The sequence below is a fragment of the Anopheles coustani genome, chromosome 2, assembly GCF_943734705.1.
Source record: "Anopheles coustani chromosome 2, idAnoCousDA_361_x.2, whole genome shotgun sequence".
Classification (NCBI taxonomy): Eukaryota; Metazoa; Arthropoda; class Insecta; order Diptera; family Culicidae; genus Anopheles; species Anopheles coustani.
This window is the reverse complement of record NC_071289.1, coordinates 40,646,206-40,656,815: the sequence shown is the minus strand read 5'-3', so window position 1 is coordinate 40,656,815 and position 10,610 is coordinate 40,646,206. Positions and strand designations below refer to the sequence as shown.

The following is a 10,610-nucleotide window of genomic DNA, read 5'->3' as shown; positions in this document are numbered from 1 at the left end:
CTGGAAATATGTTATATTTCAGCTCGCAAACAGTTATCATACAGTACAGGTTATTCGAGACGACCAATGAAAATTGACTTGTTACGCAGCTATGGCCGGTAAACGAAAAGCAAACTTACCCAAAAACGAGAAATTTGACCCTCTCACAATAATAAAGAAAAAGCATGTACGAGCCAGTCAGCTCGAACTCCATTGAGCTAGCCGAATTGTTTATCGAATCCCTCTATGAAGCGATCGCACTACCACTTACGTACTTAAGGCAAGTTAGATATATCGGATCATTGACATACAGACCGAACAAATATTCAACAACGGACAAACATAGGAAATGGCAATACATAAACACAATTAAGAGGCAGATGCAAACCAATCGAAAAACTCAGCAACATATTACATGCCAAACCGATGGAATCAAGTATGAGTACATTTTGAAAGTCATTTTGTAATTATTGCTGAAACCAATTGAAAACACATTACACAGCAAGACTACATTATAATGGCAAAGAAAAGAAAAACAAAAACATTACAAAATACATGAACACAAATCTAGCAGCAGATAGAGGAGAGTAGCAGCGAAAGTGATTAGTCAAATCAAGCGAAGGATCGAAGGGTGAACTCTGAAAATACGTTTCTGATAATAAATTTAAAAAATTGACAAAAAATTAATGTAACCATCGTTTCACTACAATTTTCAGATTTTGAGTATATATCACACCATTGATACTCTACATGGGGGTATAGCTCAGTGGTAGAGCATTCGACTGCAGATCGAGAGGTCCCCGGTTCAAACCCGAGTGCCCCCTTCCAAAATTGTATTGTTCACTATTTTAGATCAGATAAGTATGTTATTAAAGGTCGTATGTATGTAAGTATGTAAAGGTCCTCCCTCCCAACAATATAATACATTTTGCATAGTTTTTACTAGAGTTGTGTAATAGATTCATAAATCTGTAAATGATTCTTTGCTACGTTTTTGAGATTCATAAATTTTAAAATGAGAGATTCATGAATCCCAAAGATTCATTGATGTTAAACAAAAATGAAAAGAGTGGTCGTTTGATCCACGGCAATGAAAGAATCAGAGAAGATCCCAAAACATTCATGAATCAACCTGAATGAATCTTAGGTGATAGATTCATAAAACAAATCTCGTCTAAAGATTCATAAGGCACAACACTAGTTTTTACATTAGTATACAGTGTCCTTATTACAATCTGGGAAATCTCTTCCACTCACGATACCTGTCAAGACAGTCGAAGCTGGGACTATACCGGACATACATAGCACCAGTGCTCACATACGCCTCCGAGTCATGGACTCTGTCCAAATCTGACAAAACACTCTTAGCCGTGTTCGAGACGAAGATGCTCGGGAGGGTTTTTGGCCCCGTATGTGAGGAGAGACAATGGAGGAGCCGATATAATGACGAGCTCTACGAGCTGTACGGAGACCTCACTGTCGTACAGCGAATTAGACTCGCCAGGCTCCGGTGGGCTGGTAGTGTCATGCGAATGGCACTGGACGACCCAGCCCTTAAAGTCATTTTAGACTATCCCTAAGGACAGAGGAGGCGTGGTAGGCCTAAATTGAGGTGAAAGGATGGCGTAGACGAAGCCGCCAATAAAGCCGGGATACGGAATTAGACCAGCGTGGCGAGCGACCGTGACCGGTTTCGGATGGAGCTTCGTCAGGCCAAGACCGCTCAACGGTTGTAGCGCCACATAAGAAAATAAGTATACAGTGTCCTACAAAAGCTATACGACTTTAGAAGAACTGTTCAGGAAAATAAAACTCATACTACGGGATTTATGTTCCTCCTTCTAGCTGTAATTTTTAAAATAAAACGTTAATTTCGCGTCATCAAATTTTCAATCAACGCGGGTCCTAACACCTGTTTCCGTGGTGTAGTGGTTATCACATCCGCCTAACACGCGGAAGGCCCCCGGTTCGATCCCGGGCGGAAACACTTGAAGTTTTTTTGCACATGTTTATGTAACCCAAAAAAAGAATGTAATGGCATAAATATCACAATAGTAACTTCACAAACAACAAACAAGATACGACTAGCTCCTCGGTGTTGATTGAAATCTATAAAAAAAAACAACCTTTTGTTTTTTGAACCTTAGAACCCACAGTTCGTAATTTTCAAAAAACAACAATTTATTTGATTGTGAGTCGGGTTTCACAAAGCTTTTTGAGACATAATCTTTACATACATTTTACTACTGAGCAACATTTAGCCCGCCACAGCTTTTGTGCTGCTAGTATTTACAGTAATCTTTACAATTTTCAATTTTAATCGTCACTTCAAAAAACGGGTCTGTATACAATGTTATTGATAGCGGTCTAATATTTTCACCACACTAAAGCTTCTATAAATTTCATTTTTCAACTAATATCAGCAATTTTATGTCATAAAGGAGCCAACATAATATTCTATTTGTTCTAAATCTACTCATTACTTTTACATCAGTCACACACAAATTTTAATACTTCCCTGAGCTAGTGAACCCACTCATCTGCAATAAAGAAGCACATATGTATCCACAACACTAATTTGAACCCCTAAACCGAATCCTCACCACGATCTCTGATTTTTTTTCGACCATCTTGATTCCTCATCACCCGGCGCTGGGTCCCGGTCACGTCAAGCACCATCCGCCTCCATCCAAGACGTGCAGACACGCGAAAGACACGTGCTCGCGGTGAGCTACTCGGTCATTTCGACGCTCCGTTTCATCTGTTCGTTCGCAAAGCTTTGTGTCTGTTTTGTTTATTTTACAAGGTGCTCTGCTACTTGCTCTTTCTTATTGACTTGTTGTGCTCTGCTTACGATCAACCACACAGCGCTATCACATCGATAAAATGGTAGTTTCATATCGCAGCGGCCACAAATAGTGCATCGGTGTGCGCATTTCATTCATAGGGAAATTTACGTACGATAACGAATGCATAAAGGAAAAATATATCTGCCTGCTATGCTTCCATTTTCTTTTATTTTTGGTTTTGTTTTGTTTTCCCAGCATATTCTCAAGTGTGAGCTAATATTGCGGTGAATTCAGCTGAAGAAACACGCGGTCCGTTTTCTTCTATCTCAAGCAGCTTACCTTTTTTCATTCGTATCTTTGCCTCACACGCTCGCATCGAAGTAGGCACACAAACTGAACAACACCACAAACCACCACATGGTCGAAGGAACGCGAGCGCGATGTACACACACGCAAATTTGTATCCGCTGTCGCCGGCAACCAAGTGCGGCGAAATGTGACATTCAACACACCAGCTAGACGGGGTCACAGTGGCAATCTAACGGGGAGAGCCGACAAGAAAAACAAAATGCTCAAATTGTATTACAAACATGACAAGCGTTTACACAATTTTACTCTCGTTAGCTAGTATGTTTAACATCGAATGTAGATTACAATATTATATTCATACTGTTGTTGTATCATTGTTTAAAAATCTATACTTATTAGGTCTTTATGCTATTGTATGATAACATTATGTTGTAAACATTTTAAATTTATGTTTCTCAAAAATAGCTCTACATAGTTGTACGTTTTTTTCATAAACTAGAAAAACTACATTTTAATTGACCTCTTTTACGCATGAACACGACCCAGTGTGCGCGTAAACTGCTGAACAACAAACACCACACGACGAATTGCCGTACCAAATTACTTATCACTGGCCGGTGCCGGTTTAGTCCACTGGAACCAGCCAAGTGAAGCGGATCGACTAACACGCGACTCCCGCCGGCCACGGCTTGCGAACTGGCTTTGTGTTCCGTTACGTTGCGTTACGTTACGCCTTCAACTTTCGTTCGCTCGTTCGTTCGTTCGTTCGTTCGTTTACTGTGTTGCTTCTACTTTTGCAAGTTTTGCACTTAGACGACGCGGACCATCGCGTGTTTTACACGTGACTGTCAAAATCCACCATTTTCGGCATTTTCCCGGTGCGTGGTTTTGGGATTGGTTTTACTTACAAACAAACACCCGGTGCGTTTGTTCAGTGTTTTATTTTTATTCCTCCGTGTGCGTGTATGTGTGTTCCTGAGAATGTGTGGTGCAAAATTGTCTCTAGAAAATACGTGATAGATAACAAGTGAAAAAATAAAAAATGGTGACAGTCGAAATTTCACGTTTCTTAGCTTCCGCAATTCGTATGATGCCCTATTGTGTCACTGCCCTGTCAAAATGGACTGTGAAGTGTGATTAACCCGCTTAAGAGAATTTTTTGTTTCATTCAACATGAAGAAAATCATCCAGCTACATTCGAACCGCCTTATTATGGCAGGTTATTAAGTTGCGATCATGTTTTATGTTCACGTAAATTGAACCACCGAAACTGATGTTTGCGCCGTACAGAAAAAGAAAAGACACAAAGGTAAACCCCCTTGTTAACGATGATTCGTATCCGTTTACGTACGCGCAATGAATAATACGGTTGGTTGTTTCGAGACCTGTGCAAATTATGCTTATTAGCAGTAAAGCGTTTGGTATATAATTACCCTTTCATCGAAGGTACTGAATCGATTGACTAGTTAACTTTTGATGTAGAAAAGAAATTCCATAGAACCGTGATTGGCTCCGGTTCTAGAGAAATATCGAACAAAACAGTGTGTGCTGAAGTGTGGTTAAAGTTGCATTTGCACTTTAAAAACAGCAGCCCCGGCGGCGGACTCACATGGAACCTGTCTGTAACAGCTGACAGGAAATAAACCAACGGAAAACAGCACGATAAAAGCTTTAAGCTGGATTTTGCTAGAAGGGTAAGGAAAGGCACTGAGCAAATGAATCACAGCCCAAGATAACAAACCTCCGATCTAAGGATTGATAACAGACATGGTCTTAAGAAGGAAGTGATAAACCAAAATAAAATACAAATTGGTTATTCAGCTCACGTTCGACGATGCAGTGTGTGAACTTCTTTTTCCTTCTTAACGACTCTAGTTTTAACCTGTTTGACCAATTTACCTTATCTTGATCACAACGAGGGATGTAATCATTAAAAATCGATTAATGTTAAGTCTAGTTGATGGTTTTGATTCATTGAAAGCGACTATAAATGGAACACTTTTGTAATCATGATCACTTAGCTTTAGTTTTTTAAAGTTGTTAATCACTCAACCACCAAGCGTCTCCACCGGAATCGAGAGTTATTTTCAATTAATTAAAAATGGCTTACATCTAAAAAGCTTATAAACGGTTAAATTTAAAGAAAGTGTCGCAAATTTAAAAAAAAAACTAAATATCTATTTGTTACCAAAACTTTGTTATTCGATTCTAAAACAAACAAAAGAAGCAACTGCCTCCAATCTTCTACCCTACGATAAGGAACCAAAAGATTTGAAGCCTTCGACATGGCTCGTCGACGTCTTATCGTCGACTATTAATTCGTTATCTAAGTGGAAGTGTTTTGTGAGATTTTGCTGCTATTTTCCACGTTTCGTCGTGTGTTGCCAGCTTCAACCATATCTCAATGCATATACTCTCATTATGACCAAAACGGTCCAAAGGTTAGGGGAAGGTGTAAAAGGTTGTAAAAGTTCAAAAGACAAAAACAATGATTTCACTAGAACTGAAAAATTTCAAAACATTGGAGTTGACTGAGCTGAAAATAACTACCGTCTTCCCACCGTGGAATGAAAGATCGTCCCACCGAACCCTCCTAAAAATAAGAAAATAAAATAGTGGTCTGATTGAATCAACAGGAAATGTTGCACATTAAGGGGACGAAAGTGGGCGAAGATCCGAGCTTGGGGCAGGGAAGCTGCTGCTTATTCTTGATCCCCTGACCAACCCTCTTGCTTCCAGTGAAATGCAACAACGACCAGTTAACTAGTTAATCATCCAATGCTGTGCGATCTATGTCACAAGAGAGATTCTTTACGCTGTAGAGAGGCCATAATGCATATATGGCATCGAAGAAGATACCTCTTTGAAAGGGACTGCGTAGAATCGTCGGAAGGATGCTATCGTTTCCAACATTAATACTCTTATTGTTATTGATGCTGCCGTCTCGCCAGCCGTGTTTGATGCTAAGAAATTGGCCATTGCCTCAAAAACCGTACGCCGGCACGCGAGCACAAACGATGCCAACACGATGTTCGCTCGCTCTGCAGTCTTATTTATAGCCTCCCATTCACCAAACAAACTGGCCACAAGCAGAAAATCACTGCTTCTGGGTTTTTTTTTTTCTCGTACTGCTAGTCTTATCCTTCATATCTAAGGTGCGTCTCCAAAGACCTATCCCTAAAGTTATGTTTGCGTTCGGAGATGAATGAGTCGGGTGGCATTGCACCCGGCAACGCTGCACAACTAACCCTCAACCATACTTTTTATCGTCGTTTCTTCATCCACTCGGTTAAATTTAGACCAATTAATTAGCGCACTATAAATTCACTTCACGGTTCGATTAAGATTTCACATTGCAACCCATCGTGCACCAACATCGTCGGATCCCGGAACGCAGTAGTGCGTTGGCCCTCGCGCAGTTTTTCTAACGAACTTCAACCTCAAGCGCCGTCGCTAGCGATCGCTAGGGGGATCAGTTTCATGCAGCATCCTCCTACCGGATGGAAAAAATAATAAACATAATTCAACGAACCGAAATCACCCTTGATCTTGTTTCATCCACTCGTTTTCCTTTGCTCTTCTCGTGTTGCTAATTTCGGATCAGATAGTAACGGATCGCGGTAACCGATCCGTTGGAATAGATGATCGAGTGAGTTGTGTACGTACGGTGGCATCCAAATTCGCAGCAAAATTTTATTTTTGGCCCACGCCTTTGCGTTCCTTTTTATTATCGCACCTCTTGTTAATGTTCGATCGATACAATCAAACAGTTCATTCGTGGGATATTTATTTTTCCTACAAACCATTTCGTTTCACCAAGCGGCGATCAATTTGGCGGTTGAAATATGAGACGATGGATTAAGCGAGATTTTGTTAATAGAAACCGTACACAATCAACATATTCTCGGTGAAATTTCAAACCGGCATTTGCAGAAAACATCTGTTGTTGACAAATACATTTTCCTACTTAACTAATTAAAGTTTCCAGCTGGTCTCTAAAAAATTCTATAGACCTTTAGGAATCAATAAACACTTTCAATTGCATGCCAATTGATTTAAAAGAAAATGAAGATAAACCCCTGATTCAATATGAAAAAGGCTTAAAAGATTTTAAGTGGGCCGACCGAAATATTTGAACGAAAACAATTTGAACGATTGGATTTGTAGAAAACTTTTTTTCTGATTTTGTTTATTGATTGCATGAACAAGATGTAAAAATTAGAAGAGAGAGCATCTTCATTCTACGATACTTCTCGACGTTAATCCCATTTTTTTTTACTTTATAAAAATTGTATAATTATATATCTTCTTACAACGAGGTGGAAAATAGGAACTAGCCCTTAGAAAAATATAAAAAAAACGTTTGTGAATCACTGAAGCAAAGAGAAAATACATAACACATACATTGTAGTGGTTAGTTCTACTTGAAATGCAGTTTAAACATGTAAACTGCGTCAGTCCAATTTGAATACAAACCTTCTTTGCCGGCGACTTTGTGTGTAGGCAAACAACCAAAGCCCTTTCCTATTGCAGCATCCATTCACTCCAGGAATGTGTATTTAACACAATCACAAACTACAACCACTAAACCGTAAACGGGAGGATGTTCCCTGTTGTTGTTGTTGTTCGCACAAGTTGGTTTCGTGCCGCGTTGCATCTAATTCGGTTCGGACCCAGCGGACAAATATAGCGCTCGGGAGCCGTTGTATCAATTTTATCTCCCACCTTATCTCCAGCTCGGTGGCAGCGTCAGGCAAAAGAGTAAAAATTGAAAGCGATAAGCCGGCTAGCGGTCGCCTTGGTACAATTGATCTTCCTCCTCTGGGCACGGGAAAGAAAATGCCCGAAGTGGAGGTGAGCAGCGCGATTCTTGTGTAAGAGAATAAACAGAAAGATATGAGAGGAGCAAAAATAATTCCGGCATGAAGCGACTCACCGATTGTTTCCATTACACGAACAGAGGAATTTGTTTTGAATTCCGCACGACCATAAGTCATTGTTTCGGCAGGAGGGGAAGAAGGAGCAAAACTGTGTGTGTCGAGCGTGAATTATGAGGCCAACATCACGTGACATAGTGCAGCTGGTTTCAAAAATCGCATCGTTTCATGCAAAATGATGGGCGAGTCTCGATCAGCCGGTAGCCATTTTCATCCCGAAGATAAACAAAGAAAAGAGAGAGACTCGACGTTGGTTAACTTTCATGGAACAGTATGCTTACCAGAAAAGAAAAATATTCAAGGTTAATCTACTCTGCTAGATAGCCGTAGTGTTTCCCGGGTAGTTTCCCCCACGCCAGATGGCTACCAGGTGTCACACCTTTTTGGTGAAAGACGCCATTTGTGGGGAGGAGTTTAGCAGTTCAGTCGCAAAATAAAATACAGGTCAAAGATACGTGTGTTGACCTTCGGAAAACCGCTTCCAACCGGCATTCCCGCCATTATCGCTTATCTGAGGGCCCGATAATCTGCCGGTTGTTGTAGGTGGGTTCGAAGTCGGACAATCGAGAACCTCATACAGGCCCCAATCGAGACCGTTCCAGTCGATCCCGACCATTCTTCTTCTTCACTTACTCGCTTAACCCAGGTTGGTTTGTTTCGTTTTTTGTCGCACTGGGGACTCCCGATAACCACGCCGATAGATAAGTAGGTTGTAGCCGTCTGTCTGCACTACACCCGTGTGCCTGACCCGGCCCTGAGTTTTCTAGCTGTCACCCGATTGCAATCAATCAGTATTTAAATAGGGTACCGGTACTGTCGCCCTCCGCCTCACGGTCACGGTTCGCTTCGGTCCAGGTTTGTTGACTCCCGGATGTCGGACGTGCGGCACGGGACACCCGCCGCTGGCTTATCAGCTGCGCCCTGGCGTTGAAGTGCCCTATTTGACAGATGTTATGCAGGTAGTGCTCAGCATCATAAAACCGTCCTGCTTCGGCCCTTAACCCTACGCCCTTTGGCCCCCTTTGACGCGCGTTCCGGCGCGGTGCCTTTGTTTGCCCAAACACGGTTGACGCAGCCGATGGTGATAGCGGCAAACGAAGCCAGCTGCCATCTGCCATAAACCGTCAGGCACTGAAGGGAAGTGATCAGCCAAAACTCAGCCAAATGTCTTGAGATACTACACTCAATAAACGTATTTATTATGCCAATGCAATGTGTGTGCTAGCATCGATGACGATAATATTCTGAAACACAGGGTGTTTCACCGCGGTGTAGTTATAGAATTGCAGCCCAACAGATACACTGTCGATTTTTCGAACACATGAACCGTCTGCTTTGGACATTTTGAGCGATTTTTCACCGACTCCTCGTCGTTTTTGGAGCATCATTTGTAGCACAAACATCTATTTTATACTTACGCTCTGCTCGTGAGGTCAAGTACAAATGGACTTAAAAATCAAGCCTCCCATTATGTTATCTACACAACTGAAAAGATTCTCCATTGCAGTGGACTATATATGAGGTTGAAAAAGAACCCACCATTTATCAATCAATTAATCTTCAATGAGACCGGAAGCATCCATCACTAGTTGATTCGCTTGATATCGGTGTGCATCATTGTTGTGTCTTTTAGACAACACTCGTATTATTACTTCTACTGTGTGTACGTACAACAATAGATGACACTTTTCACGCATTACCGGTGGATTCCATGTTCACAGAGCGATCAGTTGCTCGCAGCTAAAGAGTAGTTTCCGGTATACGTTAGAGCACAATTTGGCAAACGAAAACGTCGTGGCGGTGAACAAAAGTAATAATTTTAAGAAAAACTTAAACTTGTTTTTTATTTTGCAACGTCCAGAACATTGTTCTCTGAACATTAACTCACATCACACTGACTAAATCTTTAACTGCGTGCTGAAACATGGAATGGCTGAACAAAATAAATGGCTAAAAGTTTGCATTCACCCTTTCCGACAAAACTTTATTTGAAACCACCAGTCAAATTGCAGTTCTTACACCTTGAAATATGTCTCTGTTATGGGATTACAGTAGTGGTAAGGCGATGCATACTTGAGCGGGTTGATGTTTATTTTCATTACTACCGTGTATGAGCCTGAATTTAGGTTAATATTAGTGAACACTCCGAAATTGCAACGATTAATTTTTGTTCTGCGTAAAAACTATCGAAAGATGTAGACCATCTTTGGTTCGTGCAACGCAAATAAACATGCTGTGCTGTTGTGCTGTTTTTTCTTAGGCATTCTAGAGATCTTTCATGTGTGTTTTGTTTGTGTTGGTAAAACTGAGTTTCAAATGAAAAATTGAGATGATTTTATTAACACAAAAATCAAACAAATCTTCCACAACATCTGGAGTCCCTAAACTTCATAAGTGGAAAGTTCCAAATATGACGATTCAGTATTGGTGTTGTTTATAGTGTACACAAAATTCCATATAAAAAAAACTATAACATGTGAACCGAACCGTTCACATTAACCGTTAATATCCAATTTATGTGAACCAGAATGATACATGCAGTCCAAAGAGGGGCTAACAATTTTGTGAGTGTTATTTTGTTGATGCAGGATATCTG

The 10,610-nt window shown here is 40.8% G+C and overlaps 2 non-coding genes across 2 annotated transcripts; both read left to right on the top strand.

Moving 5' to 3' along the window:
- The first annotated feature begins 731 nt into the window (after positions 1-731).
- Positions 732-803, top strand: Trnac-gca (transfer RNA cysteine (anticodon GCA)). Its single transcript has one exon. It is a non-coding gene; the product is annotated as a tRNA-Cys (tRNA).
- A 1,090-nt stretch (positions 804-1,893) lies between these two features.
- On the top strand, positions 1,894-1,966 carry Trnav-aac (transfer RNA valine (anticodon AAC)). Its single transcript has one exon. It is a non-coding gene; the product is annotated as a tRNA-Val (tRNA).
- The last annotated feature ends 8,644 nt before the right edge of the window (positions 1,967-10,610 follow it).